General features: G+C 41.0%; 1 long non-coding RNA gene across 2 annotated transcripts; it reads left to right on the plus strand.

The window, feature by feature from the left end:
* The first annotated feature begins 15,279 nt into the window (after positions 1 to 15,279).
* Positions 15,280 to 18,072, plus strand: LOC124684260. Of its 2 annotated transcripts, XR_006996965.1 has the most exons (3): positions 15,280 to 15,974; positions 16,428 to 16,604; positions 16,985 to 18,072. It is a non-coding gene; the product is annotated as an uncharacterized LOC124684260 (long non-coding RNA). The 2 variants fall into 2 exon arrangements; XR_006996966.1 differs by having other exon boundaries at positions 15,280 to 16,604.
* The last annotated feature ends 370 nt before the right edge of the window (positions 18,073 to 18,442 follow it).

Genomic DNA, 18,442 nt, shown 5'->3' on the forward strand with positions numbered 1-18,442 from the left:
CATTGAAGTTAATTCTCAATGAAACCTTTTTAATCAAGTATATAATTACATCATTTATAACCAACTATATGTCACCTACATAAAGTATTATAAATGTGTCTTAGCGCTCCCACTTAATTTCTTGCAAATGCAAGCCTCTTCATCGTCTCTGATGAAATCAAAAACTCTTTGACTATTTCATCTGGTGAAGATTCAACTCCGCGATACTTACTTCATCCAATTGAAGTTCGTATACCTATCTAGTATTCCACGGACCAGCAAAACTCTTGGTTGTATCTTGTATACACCTTTAATACACACTTCGATAAGTAATGTATTTTGCCATCCTTCTAACATATCTCATAAAAGAAATATGTAGTGATTACTAGAATAATCCATATAGACTATAAGCATTGCTACGGAAGATCTAATCTTGTCGTAGTCAACTCTTTGAATTTTGTCGTAAACTACTTTTCAACAAGTCAAGCTTTCTTCAAGGATATTTCATCCAAGTCTATCAATTTCATAGATCCATTTACTTTCATAAAGTATTCATCTATCTTGGATTTCATGGCGCATGGCCATTTTAATGGAGTCAGGGCCCATCATAACTTCTTTGTTTTGTAGTTGGTTTATCATTGTTCAAAATCAATCCTTTGTCCACAAATCATTTATTTGATCACAAAGTAAACCATACCTACAAGGTTCAATATGTACTTCGATCTCCATGGCTAAAACACTTTGTAGTCATGAGAGCCATGATCGTCGTGGCCGCTTCCGAAACCAATTCCGATGTTGCGCTACTCTGATCATTATGCTCAGGTTCATAAACCTTATCAAATTATATTGTCCTCCCACTCAAATACTTCACTCGAAACAATTTCTCGGAAATAAGAAACATTGACAAACACTTTTGTCTTTGTCTCGTGGGAAGAATTCCCAATTAAATCTCTGGGATAATCAAAGACATTCATCCGATTTTGGTTGACTATTAGGGTTTGTACCCATGCCATAACTTGTATGGTGTCATTTCAACGGATCATGATGATGCTCTATTCAGTGTAAAAGCGGTAGTCACTAAAGCATAATCCACAAAAATATAATGGCATCAATATTTTATCTCATCATTGATCCAACAAAGTTTGGATATATCTCTTGGATACTTCATCATCACTATGATACTCCAAGAAACGTAAGTTGTAGAACAATTTCATAACTCTCTTAGATGTTCGCTAAAACTCGTAATTCAAATATTTCCACCATGATCCAATCATAGATATATGATTTCTATTACGATGATTTCCACTTCATGCTGAAATTTATTTGAATCCTATTCAAATGTTTCAAACTTTTCCTTATTGAATATATCCACATATATACTCAATTCATTGTTTGAAAGTTTTCATGAAGTAGAAGAATCTTCCGCACACAACTATGCCCGATGAACCACATATATCATTATGTATGTTTTCACTAAGTTAGTTGCCCGTTCAACTCTTCGGCCTATGAACGGTATTTCAGTCATTACCTTTTAGAAAAGATTTTGCAAGTGTCAAACGATTCAACAAATCGAATGACTCCAAAAATCCATTTGCATGGAGTTCCTTCATGCGATCCTTTCTAACATGACCTAAATTGCGGTTCCACAAATAAGTGGAATTCAAATCATTTGCCTTATGGCATTTTTAGCGTCAGTGTTATGTATGTGTGTTTCACCATTAAGATTTATAATAACTTATCCATCATACATGGAGTAATGTCATAATTTGAACCACTCATTGTTTTCATTTGACCAGAGCAAAATAACAATTATTAAGTTCTTTATTATAAATTCTAAGGGCTAGATAGAATGCCAACGGCGAACATAATAACACTTTATTTTGTTCCAGACGTGCATTCCTATCATATTCCTTGTCGATCACTTAGGTCATTGTATTCTTGTATTGCGTTGTTTTGTATGACACTTCATACCAACCAATATGGTATTAATACCCAAGAATTTCATTGTGTGACTTAACTAGGAATACAACCATAACATGTATATTATTTATATACACCTGAGCTAGACTTTCTAGTCTTTTCTTTTCTTTTGCCAAAATATCTTTTGCAGTTTCTCTTTTAGCTTTCCTCATTATTCAGAAAAACATTTCAACATCAATAACTTCTAGGTTTGTTGGTCAAATACCAATAACCTTGAGGTTCTTACTTTGAAGTTGATCATCATATGACAAGTGTTTCAGATTTCACTATTAGTAAATTTGTAATACGATGAACAATTTCACTCATAATTTTATCCATCAATTCATGATAACTTTACGAGACCATGTCTGTACATGCTAGGCTCATAAAGTTTAAACCTTAGTATTCGCATATGCAAAACTGGCTTGCACCCGTTGGAAGCACACGTAGAATCTATAACACCCGATCATCACGTGATGCTTCGAAACGACGAGTCTTAGCAACGGTGCATACTAAGGACAATCACTTCATGGATATGCGAATATCGTTAGTTCCCCAATAGTTGGAGGATTGGGACGCCTTGCGTCTTCAACCTTCGTACATTCCCATAAAACTTATGAGTTTATGTAGTCTCACCAAATTTATATTCTATCATCTTGCAATAAGGTCTTAGATATCACATATATCTCGTACCTTGATTATTTACGAAAACTAAATTTTCAGCTCCTTACTTTTCAAACAGATTTGAACTTCAAGTTTCACGGAGACAAGATAACTTTAGGTACTAATTGAAACCATAGCTCTCCGAATCAACAAAGTGAGTTTCACTAAATGTTTGCAATAGGACTTAATCATTTCTTGATTTATTAACAATACGGTACCAAACCGTAAAGTTTCTAGTCAGATTTTAACGAGTATTTCTATCTCAATTATAAGACTAGCGCATAGTAGTAAACGGATGCCAATACTACAAAATTAATTCAAAATACTACTCAGACTATGTTTATGATAATTAGTTCATGTTTTAATCTAATTACTAATGAACTCCCACTTAATACAACATCCCTCATAGTTATTAAGTGGTACACGATCCAAATCCACTACACCAAAACCGATCATCACGTGAGATGATGTAGCTTCAATGGTGAACATCAACATGTTGATCATATCATCCATATGACTCGTGTTCAACCTTTCGGTTTCCGTTGTCCCGAGGCCATGTCCGTACATGCTAGGCTCGTCAAGCAAACCCAAGTATTCCGCGTGTGCAACATGGCTTACACCCGTTGTATGTCGAGTTTATCACACCCGATCATCACGAGATGCTTCAAAACGTCGAACAATGCAACGGTGCATACGAGGGAAGAACACTTTATTATCTTGATATTAATGTGAGGGATCATCTTATAATGCTACCGTCGCGATCTAAGCAAAATAAGATGCATAAAAGGATTAACATCACATGCAATTCATATGTGATATGATATGGCCCTTTTGTCTTTGCGCCTTCGATCTTCATCTCCAAAGCACGGACATGATCTCCATCATCAACGGGCATGATCTCCATCATCGTTGGCGTAGCGTCAAGGTTCGTGGCGCCGTCTTCATGGTTGTTCACCTCATGTAGCAACTATTACAACTACTTTGAAATACTACTCAACATGAAAATTAAAGACAACCATAAGGCTCCTGCCGGTTGCCACAATACAATAATGATCATCTCATACATATTCATCATCATATCATGGCCATATCACATCACCAAACCCTGCAAAAACAAGTTAGACGTCTCTAATTTGGTTTGCATATTTTACGTGGTTTAGGGTTTTCGAGTAAGATCTAATCTACCTACGAACATGAACCACAACGGTGATACTAGTGTTGTCAATAGAAGAGTAAATTGAATCTTTACTATAGTAGGAGAGACGAGACACCCGCAAAGCCTCTTATGCAATACAAGTTGCATGTCGAACGAGGAACAAGTCTCATGAACGCGGTCATGTAAAGTTAGTCCGAGCCGCTTCATCCCACTATGCCATAAAGATGCAAAGTACTCAACTAAAGATAACAAGAGCATCAACGCCCACAAACCATTGTGTTCTACTCGTGCAACCATCTATGCATAGACACGGCTACGATACCACCGAAGGATAACGTTGCATAGAAAACAAAAATTTTCCTACCGCGAACACGCAATCCAAGCCAAGATGCAATCTAGAAGACGGTAGCAACGAGGGGGTATCGAGTCTCACCCTTGAAGAGATTCCAAAGCCTACAAGATGAGGCTCTTGTTGCTGCGGTAGACGTTCACTTGCCGCTTGCAAAAGCGCGTAGAAGATCTTGATCACGATCGGTTCCGGCGCCACGAACGGGCAGCACCTCCGTACTCGGTCACACGTTCGGTTGTTGATGAAGACGACGTCCACCTCCCCGTTCCGGCGGGCAGCGGAAGTAGTAGCTCCTCTTGAATCCGACAGCACGACGGCGTGGTGTCGGTGGCGGTGGAGAATCCCGGCGGAGCTTCGCTAAGCGTGCGGGGAAGAAGGAGGAGTGGAGCGGCTAGGGTTTGGGGAGAGGGGGTGGCCGGCCTCCAAGGGGTGCGGCCAAGGTGGTGGCTTTGGTGTGGCCGGCCCCCTCCCCTATGCCCCTCATTATATAGGTGGAACCCAAGTGTTGGTGTCCAAGTCTTCGAATAAGACCCGAAACAAAAACCTTCCATAGGAGGGGGCAATCCTAGCCCAACTAGGACTCCCACCCAAAGGTGGGATTCCCACCTCCCATGTGGGGGGTGGCCGGCCCCCTATGGTGGAGTCCACTTGGGACTCCACCCCATCTAGGGCTGGCCGGCCATGGAGGTGGAGTCCCTTGTGGACTCCACCTTCCTTGGTGGTTTCTTCCGGACTTTTCTAGAACCTTCTAGAACCTTCCATAGAACCTTCCGTGACATTTTATTTCACATAAAATGACATCCTATATATGAATCTTATTCTCCGGACCATTTCGGAACTCCTCGTGATGTCCGGGATCTCATCCGGGACTCCGAACAAATATTCGAACTCCATTCCATAATTCAAGTACTACCATTTCAACATCCAACTTTAAGTGTGTCACCCTACGGTTCGAGAACTATGCGGACATGGTTGAGTACTCACTCCGACCAATAACCAATAGCGGGATCTGGAGATCCATAATGGCTCCCACATATTCAACGATGACTTTAGTGATCGAATGAACCATTCACATACATTACCAATTCCCTTTGTCTCGCGATATTTTACTTGTCCGAGGTTTGATCTTCGGTATAATTTTATACCTTGTTCAACCTCGTCTCCTGACAAGTACTCTTTACTCGTACCGTGGTATGTGGTCTCTTATGAACTTATTCATATGCTTGCAAGACATTAGACGACATTCCACCGAGAGGGCCCAGAGTATATCTATCCGTCATCGGGATGGACAAATCCCACTGTTGATCCATATGCCTCAACTCATACTTTCCGGATACTTAATCCCACCTTTATAGCCACCCATTTACGCAGTGGTGTTTGGTGTAATCAAAGTACCTTTCCGGTATAAGTGATTTATATGATCTCATGGTCATAAGGACTAGGTAACTATGTATCGAAAGCTTATAGCAAATAACTAAATGACGAGATCTTATGCTACGCTTAATTGGGTGTGTCCATTACATCATTCATACAATGATATAACCTTGTTATTAATAACATCCAATGTTCATGATTATGAAACTAATCATCCATTAATCAACAAGCTAGTTTAAGAGGCATACTAGGGACTACTTGTTTGTCTACATATCACACATGTACTAATGTTTCGGTTAATACAATTATAGCATGATATATAAACATTTATCATAAACATAGAGATATAAATAATAACTACTTTTATTATTGCCTCTAGGGCATATCTCCTTCACTTGCCAACATATTTACTCACTTCTACGTGCCACAATAATTGTGCATTTGGGCAAATAAAAAACACACTCGCACAATTTTCTCTGCAATTCCAGAAAAATGCAAATACATAAAACTAGTAGTAGTAACTACAAGAACAATATTTATATGATAAATTTTAATGTACAAAATATGATCAAACATTAATTAGTGCGATGGCACACTGAAAGGTGCGGTTGCAACAAATACCAAAAAAAGTAAAAAAACAAAATTGAATATGAAGACATGTGCAATTTCACAAAGAAAACCCGTGTTTTCAACAAATACATAACTAGGAAAAATAGCAAAGAAGTGCCTGGAACTCAACTCAAGTGAGTGACGCTCTAAATAATTTCAACTCCATGCGTTTTAGCAATTTCGTATTTTTTTTAGTATAAACTCCACTATCTTCTTGGCTATAGAAAATGTGGTAAGTTACAGATCGCTTTGTTTTTTTTTTCTGAAATGGGGGTAAAAGCTTTTCGCCAATCTATTGACTAAGAAGAAGTTTTACATGAAAGTACATGTGATACAAACAACAAGGGATTACTCTCTTGGCATGATACCGCGCGCCCAATATTTTGGCACCCGCAATGACCCAAGTCGCGGCTCTCTCTTGATCCTATCAAGAATTACATGTAAGGGGCGCTCTTGTTGTGGAATACCCTATCATTATGCTCATTCCATACTTCCCAAGAGACAAGAAGGCTGATAGAATCCATGGCCTTGCTGTTTGCTTGCTCTCCCGCCATGAATTCCCACCACTCGGAGATGGTGAGATTTGCTCAATCTTGTTTGTTGCGCTCGGTAATTTGTAACCATTGCTAGACGGAGCTCCATATGCGGGTTCTGTAGCGTCAACGGACGAAGAGGTGGTCAACGATCTCCAAACATTGCTTACGAAGGGGGCATAAGCCACAATTTAGCCACCCACGCTTCAATAAACGGTCAGCTGTCCAAATCCCATTTTGATTTGCAAGCCATGCAAAAAAGAAATTGACCTTAAGCAGGGCAAAAGCCTTCCAAACCATTTTATCCAAACAAACCCCTTTGTTTTCACATCTGCGCATTGAGAAGTTGAGTGATTTCCATCTCACCATGGACATCCTAGAAAGCACCCATGTGAGAAAGGCTAAGATATCACGTACTCTCTCCGTTTCACGAAATTTGAATAACTATACTATACTAAAGTGTAACAAACATCTTTTTTGTGAGAGTTTTGAATTTCGTTTGGGATTAATGATGAGTTGACACGTAAACTACTCTGTGATTGATTTCTACAGTGTTTTTTTGGGTGTGCAGTTTCGTTGCTGCATTGCAATTTAGAGTAACGTATAATATGCCCTGCTGTTTTTGTGGTCGTTATTTTGGTGCGCCGTTTGGGTGGACATAGCTAAAAAGTGGGCGAACCAGTGGTGGGCCAGTATGAACTCTGTTGTCGGTCAAAGCGGTTCCGCGACACCCGTCCAGCGTTCGAGACAGCCCATCCCTGAACGCAATACAACAAGGAAAGGAACCGAGAGAGTCTTTTCCCCTAGTTTTTGGACTATTTTTTGGAACGGCCAAGATGAAAATAGCCACAAGTTTTCTTCCCCTAGTTTTCTAGGGTTCCACCTTTTCCTCTCGCGGGCGACCGGGAGAGTCTTTTCCCTATCAGTTTGATCGTCGTGCTATCTTCCCCGTCCTCGTACGTTCGTGCTTGGCATCGGAGGAAGGCTTAGCTCTGAAGGTTTCTCTTCCTGTGCATGGCGGGAATAGGCAGGGGGGCAGCGCCGCCGCCGCCGCCGCCGCCACCACCATTACCGGAAAAAACAGATTCGGTTCTGGGAGGAAGACCTGGAGAAGATGTGACCAAGGATCGTGTTGCGGGTGTTGATGCAGCAGAAGGCTCAGGAAGTAAGGTAATGGGGGAAGATCTTGAGGATAGATTTGAGGGTTTAGATCTGTGTGGTGAGGAAGAAACAGATTTGGACTTCTCGGAGGAGATTGATGATTTGATTGGGGAGATCAGGTGGCTAGCGATTTTCAGGGTTCATACCTCAAAACCTTTTAGCCATGCTGCACTATTCAAGCAGATGCGTAATGCATGGGCAACTGCTCAGTCGGTTACTTTCAAAACAAAAGGAGATAATCTCTTTCTTGCTCAATTTCATTGCTTAGGGGATTGGGATCGCGTGATGGATGGAGGACCCTAGCTATTTCGAGGGGCTGCTCTAATAATGTCAGAATATGACGGCTTTACTAATGTGGAAGATTACAAGCTTGATAAAATACCAGTTTGGACGCGGATCCAAGGAATCCCAGAAGGGTTGATGAAGAAGAAGGAACTTGCTGAAAAGGTTGCAAAGAAAGTGGGGGAACCTCCGATTAAGGTAGTGGTTAATGAAGGGGTGCTGAATTTCTCAAAGTATTTGCGAGCTCGAGTACATCTGGATGTTAACAAACCTTTGGTACGTATTGTGCCTATCACTATAAAGGAGAGGAAAGTTTATCCGGTTCAGTATGAAAAATTACCTGATTATTGTTATTTCTGTGGCTTGATGGGGCACACGGTTACTGAATGTGGTGATGGAATTCATGGGAAGGAGCAATGTCAGTGGGGTGATTGGCTGAAGGTTATTTTTGAGTCAAGTAATCCTACGGGAGGTGGGAGAGGGACGGCAGGTAGAGCTGGTTCGGGCCGTGGTAGAGGGAGAGGCTTTGTGCCAGGCGAACCAAATATGTCTGAAACCACTGATATGGACTGGGGTGCTGAGAATCCTTTCTCTGCAGGTGTTGGGGCAAGGAAGCGTCTGATAGGGGTGGATGGATCAATGAATCTGCGTGCAAGTGATAATTCTCTAAATACATATCCAGGGAAGGTTGCCATACAGGTTCAGTTACTGGAGAATGGTAATGCAATTGAGAATGGGGAGAAGTCTGATACTACTCCACAAAAAGTGCAGCCACCAAAGAGACAAAGAAAAGGGGTTAATGGTGAGGGAACAGAAGAATTTTTAGGATCGGCGACCTCCGCGTTGGAGGATCGCCGGGATCAATGAAACTATGTGGACTGAACTGCCGCGGGCTTCGTAACCGCCGGGCAGTTCGAGCGCTTCTTGATCTTGAGAAGCAATTAAAACCTGATGTGTTTTTCCTGTCTGAGACACATTTGGATAAAACAAGGGCAGAAAATCTGAGGAGGAAGTTGGGGTTTGATCAATACAGTTTGGTTGTGAGTGATGGTCATAGTGGTGGTCTAATGATGCTTTGGAAAAACAACGTACAGATCATTGAGAAGAGCGTCTGCAAAAATTATATTGATGTAGTGGTACAAGATGAAGTAACCTGGAGGTTCACAGGTATTTATGGTGAGCCGGCCTGGGGCCAAAAACATGTGACTTGGGAAGCTCTTCGCAACTTACATGGCCAAATTCAGTTACCATGGCTTATTCTGGGAGATTTTAATGAGATCTTGTTTAATTATGAGAAGGAGGGTGGCCGGCCAAGGGCCCAAAGAGCCATGCAAGATTTTCATGATGCTCTGAGAGATTGTGAACTGGAGGATATGGGATATGTTGGAGATCTTTTCACTTGGAGGAGGGGGAAGATCCGTGAGAGACTGGATAGAGGTGTTGTAAATGATCAATGGAACACCTTGTTTCCGTTTGCTAGTTTAATTAATAGTGAGACCACTCGGTCTGATCATCGTCCTCTGTTAGTGGACACTGAATATTTGAATAAACAGCAAGGCCGGATTCAGGTACCGAAGAGGTTTGAAGCAAGATGGTTGCAAGAAGAGGAAGTAGAAAATATGGTTAAAGCTGCCTGGGAGAGAGCAAAGGATAGAGGAGAGGAAATAACGTTAATGAAAAAATGTGGTGACGTTCATTCAGAGTTACATATATGGGACAAAAATATCCTGAAAAGACCAGGTAAAAAATTAAAGGAATTAAAACAAGATTTGGAGCTTCTTAGGAGGGGCCCTATGACGGATGCTGCTCTTGCGGCACAAAAGGAAGTCCAATTACAGATTGAACAAACTCTGGAGAAGGAAGAAATGTATTGGGTACAGCGGGCTAGAGCTAACTGGCTAAAATATGGTGACAGAAATACAAACTTCTTTCACAGAGCAGCTTCCAAAAGAAAGAAACAGAATACTATAAAGGGTTTGATTGATGCAAATGGGACAAAACATGAAGACAGGGAAGGTATGTGTGATGTAGTGTTGGATTATTTTGCTAACCTGTTTACTTCTGAGATTCCAGAAATAGAAGATACTATACTGGATGATGTTCAAAGGAAAGTTACTGCAGATATGAATGTTGGTTTGTTGGCTCCGTTTACTGAGGAGGAGGTGAAGAAAGCCCTGTTTAGTATTGGTGACCTGAAGGCGCCTGGTCCTGATGGCCTTCATGCTATTTTTTATAAAAGGTTCTGGGAATTATTGGGGGATGATTTGATCAAGGAAGTGTTGACAGCGGTGAATACTATTGATGTACCAGGGGGATGGAATAATACCACTATTGTGTTGATTCCCAAGATTGAGAATCCCGAAAGTGTAGCTCGGTTTAGACCCATCGGCCTTTGCAATGTGGTCTATAAGGTAATATCTAAAATGTTGGCAAATAGTTTGAAAGGTTATCTCCCGAAATTATTAGTGATCATCAAAGTGCTTTTGTCCCGGGAGGTTGATTACGGATAATATCCTTCGGCTTATGAGAGTATACATGCAATGAAGAAAAAGAAGGGGAAGAGTGGACTATGTGCTGTCAAGCTTGACATGCATAAAGCATATGATCGTGTTGAGTGGGTTTATCTAGAGAAGATAATGATCAAGATGGGTTTTCAGAGAAGATGGGTTGATATGGTTATGGCATGTGTGTCCTCTGTCCAGTACAATGTGAGGTTTAATTCTATTGAAACTGATGAATTTCTACCTACTAGGGGTTTAAGGCAAGGGGACCCATTATCCCCTTATTTGTTCCTTCTGGTAGGCGGAGGGCCTTTCTTGTATGATCAAAGGAGCAGAATTAAGGGGGGAATTGGAAGGAGTGAGGGTTTGCCGCGAGGCGCCTATGATTTCCCATATTTTATTTGCTGACGACTCCTTGATCTTGATGAAGGCGGACAGTAGGAATGCAATGAAACTAAAAGAGATCCTTGACAGATATTGTGCAAGTTCAGGCCAGAGAATTAGTGAGGCAAAATCGAGTATATACTTTAGTCCTAATACTGTTGTTGAGGAGAGAGCTGAAGTGTGTCAAGTTTTAAATATCATGACGGAGGCTTTGAGTGATAAATACCTTGGTCTGCCGGCCCGATAGGGATTGACAAGTCCGATTGTTTCGGGTTTTTAATTGACGAGTGGTAGCAAGAATCAATGGTTGGAAAGAAAATCTGCTAAGTTTGGGAGGGAAGGAAACTCTAATAAAAGCTATTGCTCAATCTATACCAGTTTTTGCTATGATGGTCTTTAAAATTCCGAAGAACATATGTAAAGGAATATCGGATGTGATAGCCCAATTCTGGTGGGGCGATGAGGAGGAACAGAAACATATGCATTGGAAGGCCTGGTGGAAAATGTGTATCCCAAAGAAGAGTGGAGGTATGAGTTTTAGGGATTTGCATTGTTTTAACCTTGCTATGTTGTCAAAACAGGTATGGAGATTATTAAGTGAACCTGAATCTTTATGTGCAAGAGTTCTTAGAGCAAAGTACTATCCAGATGGTAAGCTCCTTAATGCAACTTTGAAGGGTGGGAGCTCCTATACATGGAGTATTATTGCTGGTTTGAGTTGTTTCAAAAAAGGATACATTTGGAGAGTGGGAGATGGTACACAGATTAATATATGGGAAGATAATTGGATCCCCTCTAGTCACAATTTGAAGGTGATGACGCCAAAAGGAAATAATTTGTTTACCCGTGTGAGTGATCTTATTAATCCAGTTGATGGTAATTGGGATGAAGAGCTTTTGGAGACTATGTTTTGGCCAGTGGATGTCCACAGAATCAAGCAAATTCCTTTGATACAAGATAGAGAAGATTTAGTGGCATGGCACTTCAATAAACTCGGTCTTTTTTCAGTTCGATCTGCTTACTACTGTTAATGGGATTTTAAATTTGGGAGGAGTAATAGAAATACAAGTATCTCTGAAGCTGCTTCGAATACTGTTTGGGATAAATTATGGGGTCTTGAAATTCCTAGTAAGATAAAGATTTTTGGTCGAGAGTGTTGCATGGGATGATCCCGAGTAGGGGTATTCTTGCAAACCGACATATTGGGAATCGGGGAGGATGCCCCTTATGTAATGAAGGTTGTGAAGATATGAAGCATATGCTTTTTACTTGTCGGAGGGCGAAGGAAGTCCGGAGATGTTTGGGGCTGTGGGGGCCCCGGAGGAAATCTTAATACGGGACGGATCGGGTTCCGTTATTGTTGAAGAAATTATAAGGAAGGGTGGCCGGCTTCAGTTGATGGATAATGTGGGATTTGCTGAATTAGTTTTATGTGCTGGATGGTATATCTGATGGGAGAGAAGGCAAAAAGTACATAATGAAGAGATACAAACACCTTTTCGTTCTGCGACATCTATTGTGGTTCTTACAAAGAATTATATGATGGCTGCAAAAAAGCCCCAGAGGAAGAAAGAAGGAACCTGGTCGAAGCCCTTGGAGGGTATGTTGAAAATTAATGTTGATGCTGCTTTTGATATTCAGTCAGGGAAGGGGGCTGGTGGTGTTGTCATTAGAGATTACAGAGGCCAATGCATTGCTGCATCCCAGAAGTTTCTCCCCCATGTGGTTGACGCCCCTATGGCAGAGGCTTATGCTCTTAGAGAAGGACTGGTTCTAGCACAACATATTGGCATAAATAATTTTGTTCTCCAAACTGATTGTACTCAGGTGGTTGAGATAATGAGGGATGATGGTTTTTGTGCTACAGCAGCAGCGGCCATATATGATGACTGTAGGATTATGTGGAGTGGCTTTGACAGAGTAGAGGTGGAGCATTGTCACCGAGAAGCAAATCAGGTGGCGCATGAGCTTGCTAGACATTCTTTTGAAACTAGTAATTCTTGTATTTGGGTCGATGAGCCCCCTAGTTTTATTATTAGCAAGCTCGCAAATGATGTAACTATACTATAGCGGCAAGTTTCTTTCGCACTCTTTTCCTTACCAGGGTACCTACGGGGACTGGAAGGTTTTTAATGAGGGCGGCTTGCTTGCTTATATATTAATAGAATTGTTCACAAAAAAAGGAAAGGAACCGCTCTCTCCCCATTCCCCAATTGCTGCCGTGCAAGCCTTTCCCTCGGAGCCGCCGCCTTCCTCTTCCTCCGGCCGCCGCTACCTTCTATCCTCTCCCTGATGAGTGTCTCCTACCACTCCAGAACGTCTGCAGTTGGCTCCAGGTTCGTGGCTCGCTGGCAAAAATATCAGCAACGGGAGCGGCACATGGGGAGGAGGGGCATCTCGCCGGGTTCCCTAGGCCGGCCATGGCATCGCGATGCCGCAAAGATCTGGCCTCCGCGCAAACTCGGGAAGGAGACAGGACGGTGGCGACGTTGTCAGCATGGAGGTGGGATGGCGAGCAGGGTGAGCTAGGTGGGGCACCTGGGAGCCTTCCGACGACCACCAGGGAGCGGGGATTTCCGGCGTCGGAGCCGCTCCCACCGGCCACCGCGTCGTCCTCCTCTGCTTTGTTCTTTGCTGGACCCGTTCAGCCTGTCGCTGCCCTCTGCTTTTTTTTTTTTTATGTCTGGCCGCTTCCTATCTTTGCTGCTCTGTACATTGCATCGCCCATCTTAACTATTCCCTTCCGTAGATTGCAAGGTACTCCACCTCTTCCTTTTTTTACTCCCCACAATTTTATTGCTGCTATTTTCGATTTTACTGTTATCTATTAGATTTGGGGATTTAAGGTTCTCACACTGATCTCTGAACTCATCCATCTCTTTCAATGTGCAGGGATATTTGGACCTGATGAGAAGATGGAGCGAAGCTAAAGTGTGGCCAGTTTGAGAGAAATACATGGATTTCAACTTGGCATCTCAACCTAGATGTGACCAATAAAGTTGTGATGTTCCGTCAGTAGGCTTCAGAAACATCCTCGCATTTTCTTCCAATTTGCCAATAGTGAAGAGTCTATTTGTGTAGATCTGTACCATTGTTTTACTTTTGCATGATTAGAGGTGTTTATGATGATTCGGTTGGACTTCGGAATTGCTACAGTATAATTTTGGTAGAACATGTAAATTTAGCTGAATAGTAATTATAGAGCTCCCATGTAGACCTCATTAGTTGAGCAGTAATTGAATAGCTCCCCTTTAGACCTCATTTTTCATGCCGATGATGATGAGGATGAGCAGATCGCTGAGCTGGATGATCAGTTGCTTCCTCCACTGGCTTCAAGGCTTCAAATACTTTTCTAGGAGTATTAAGATTTGTTCTATTCATGCATGGCTCATATCTGCTATCTGTTCATCAACGTCAAATGCTGACAGCGTATGTATTTTATTCAGCCACAGCATACAGCAGCAGTATACTTGGAGGCTGATCTGCACCTGCCAATCAGTGCTCTTCAATATAGGACGATGACAAATAATGAGGTACGCATTTCTTTAGATTACTTCAGAGAACCTTACTATACCAGCTATTTGTATCTGGTGTTCAACATGTGAGAGGAAAATATTGGCCTCTTTTACGCAGTTTCCCGAAATTGCAAAAGAGGTTTTTCATTGCGATTCAGTAGTATCTAGGATTATTTACAACAATACCTTTTGTAGATCAGGATTTATTGTGCAATGCTTCAACATGAAAAAGGAAATATCTCATTAGTTTGCTTCTCCTAAAGTAAGAGGATGTGTCCAACTTTGGAATCTATGGCCAGATGTACATTTTCAACCGTGGATCCGCAACTCATTTAGTCATTTTCATGCTACAAAGTACAAACCCTTCAAGGTGAAAATTGTTCGCATGGCTCCACCTAGACATGAAGGTGTCACGACTCACATGCTGACTATCAGAGGGTGTGACTACAACCATGCATGTCGCATTTCCAACAAAGAGTTTCTGCCTTTATGGTAGAAAAAATATTCCAAATGTATAATGTCTTTAGTGTAAGTAGATGCCTTAGCATACCATTGTCCTTTGGCTTCAAATTTTATGTTGGACAGAACAAGCTTCAGCTGTTATATTTTCCTCTGGTTGCAGGCATTAGGTAGTGAATTCATTTTCAAATCAGCCCATGACCATGGAGTTTTCTCCTATGAAAGGATGACAGTTTCTTTCTTATTTTTCTTGGGATCAGCTTTAAATGTTGTACCTTCAGGACAAAATAAAGAAGCAGATTGCAGAGAGTATTCAGTATGTTATGCTTCCAGTTCTGGTGATGACAGTTTCTTTCTTATTTTTCTTGGGATCAGCTTTAAATGTTGTACCTTCAGGACAAAATAAAGAAGCAGATTGCAGAGAGTATTCAGTATGTTATGCTTCCAGTTCTGGTACATGTTAATGTTACTGCTCCATTAAGCTAATTACCGAAGGGGGTAGTGTTAGCAAAACTGCTTCGGCATGGTTACTTCATTTAATTTGGTAGCATCTTCTAACTATTACTGTATACTAAGCAATTGTGTTTTCATTCAGAGTACTGTAGATACCGGTTCTTTAATTTTATCTAGAGTAGTATATACAAGTTAATACTTAGTTTATTTCGCAGTCAGTTAACATGCTAAAAAAAATCATCCGCTTGATCCGTTTTTGTGCGTATTGAATTAATGTGAGCTTTGGACCCAAGTTCAGATGATATGTATGACTCCTGAAGGTATTTATTTTTTGACAACCTTCATCATGTTTTCTCTATTCTTTGATTTATAGGTTATATTACATTGAAAATCATATCAAGAGAAGCATCAACGTATATTTCTTCAGTTCAAAGTTGGGCTATCTCTTATTTCAGGTTATCAAAAGACAAAAGGCTAATGTATGTAATCTAGAGACAATTGGATTTAGGGGGGAAAAGGCTAAATTATTCACTATATTTTCCATTTGTACCGATGGGATTCTGATTATATCTTTACTTGCAAGCGAAGGCATGTCAGGTACGGTTGTATGCACTTATTCAGATATCCTTTCTGTTTGTAAAATATTATATTATTCAGTGAATTGGATGCTTATTTTCTGAATTTCTGCTTCTGTTCACTGGCCTATACATCTAGATAGACCAGGGATTTGGTGCTACCTCTTTTGAGTATATGTACAGTACAGAGTCTAATGCTTATATATCAACTATGTGTTAGCTTGGTTGTTCAGACTCTTTGGTATGCTTCCCAATTGATGTCGTTTGGTCTTCATTATCCATGCCTAATTCCCCAAAGTTTAGATGTTTCTACCTTTCGATGTGTTGTTTTTGGTATGTGCAAATTATAGTGGTTGGTGTATTCAGGACGGAGCATCAATTCTCATTTCCGCACCATTTGTTCACACAAAACAATTTCAATCGGAGCTTGATTATAGTGTATTATGCTCATATTATGAGATTTGGTAAATTGCAGGTATATAAAGCGACAAGGAGATAGAGAGGGTCTCAACGCTGGACCTAGAGTCAGGAGGCTCTTCCACTTCCAGCAGGGGTGTCCCAGACCGCGAGGGTTACGTCGACAATGCAAGTGCATGGTGGTACGTTGCCGTGGATGTTCCCAGGCTGACAAGGAGCACAACGTACTCAAAAGGTGTGAATGTCATTCCAGTATTGCACATAATTCAGTCCAAGTTTCTGAAACTGCAGCGCCTCTTAGTACTTGACTTATATTTAGTTTACTTATTGAGGGAAAGAAACTTATGTGATATCTGGATGACAACAGTATGCATACCAATGTTGTGTGAGCATGTTTTGGATTCAATGCTTGGTGGTGGTCTAGGATTATTCTGTTCAGATAAGACAATATTGATTGTCATGGTATGATGTTTATTAACTTGGAACTGGTCGTATCTTTTAGTGATGTTTTGGCCCCGTTCTTGATACTGGATATTGTTGCATGTTTTATCGCCTTGGCAATAGCAGAAAATATCTCAAACGTGTTAGAGTAACATTTAATCACGATTATGACAGAACTGTGTGTGTGTGCTTCCAACTGCAGTAACTCCACCATGAAGTTGAGGCCATTACTCTTGGCTAGATGTAGAAACTGAAGCTGGCCTTTTGAGAAAGACTTTATTCAGTTCTATGACTCGGGGATTCAGGTACATGTGAAGGGGAAATCTGAAGCTATAACACTTAAGAAGTCTCAGGTATGGTACAGATGCTTATGTAATTTGTAATCTTCTTTTAGTACATGGAAAGTGTTTCGACCTTTGTTACATCTCCGTGCATGAGAAGTTGGTTCTTTATCTTGAAGCTCTATGGTTGTCAGATGAATATTAGCAAGCTGCATCCTCCGTAGATGGGTAGTTAGTAAGACCCAATTGTTAACAAGTACGATTTAAATATTCTTTATATGATCACATAAAAAAGGAAATTTAAATGGGTAGTCAGTACACTTTTATGACCTAACTGTTAATAAGATATTATTCCATTATTTTGTAGTGTGCATGTTTGTCTTGAGATCTAGAGCACTTCTCCGGCTTGAACCCCATGGGAGGTTGGTCCAACCGTCAATGTCTGCCCTTTCATCCCGCCGCCGCCCCTGAATCAGCGAGTGGCAGGCTTAAGCACCCGACTTCTGTCGGCTATAAGGACCTGCAGCAGCAGGATGCGCTGAAGCCCCGCCTGACAACTGCTCACGACCCATTCCCGCCGCGAAAACTGCCTGCGGATCAGGCGTCCCCTCCTAAGTTTTTTTTTTCTGCAAATGGAAAGTGCATCATTAATTCATTATGTTTGTTCTCAACCCAGTTAGCCGATTCGTGTGCATATGATTTCCAAGCCCATATCAGCATGACACCAAAGGTTCTGTTGTACAACTTAAGAGTTGTGTTCTTTTCTATGGGATGTAGCATATGAGTATTGCTCCCAAGAAGTGTTTGCGCAGTAATACAATATGAACTGTATGTAATTTTGTACTATGATGTACCCTTATTTTTCTTGAAGCATAGACCTGTATGTAATTTTGTCCACTGTTGTACCATCATTTTTCTTAAAGAGCATGTAAGCTCAGTACACACCTTTGATCTTTGAAATTGAATCAATGTTGTCTGTCACGTTATGTTGTTGGTGAGCGATGCTAGCTTTCTGTATTATGGCTATCACAAAATGTTAGGCGATTGATTTTTTGAGATTGTGTGTATTAGCGTGTGCCTCTGCGTGAGATATGCTACATCTTGCTAGCTAGATGTTCAATAAAACTTTCTTTTAATCGTCCAGATGGTTTGTACCCTACACTGTGCTGGTCTGTACAACTTGAGAAAGAAGTATCCAAGCTGATGAAACAAACATTCTGTTTAGAGATGTCAACCCTGTCTGCACCAGCCATTCAATTTATGTACGTACCCATGGACACCATCAATATACCATAATATTAAGCTCTTCAGTATCCATGTAAAATATTTATACCTCTACCTACTGTTCGAG

Source organism: Lolium rigidum, chromosome 1, assembly GCF_022539505.1.
Source record: "Lolium rigidum isolate FL_2022 chromosome 1, APGP_CSIRO_Lrig_0.1, whole genome shotgun sequence".
NCBI lineage: Eukaryota > Viridiplantae > Streptophyta > Magnoliopsida > Poales > Poaceae > Lolium > Lolium rigidum.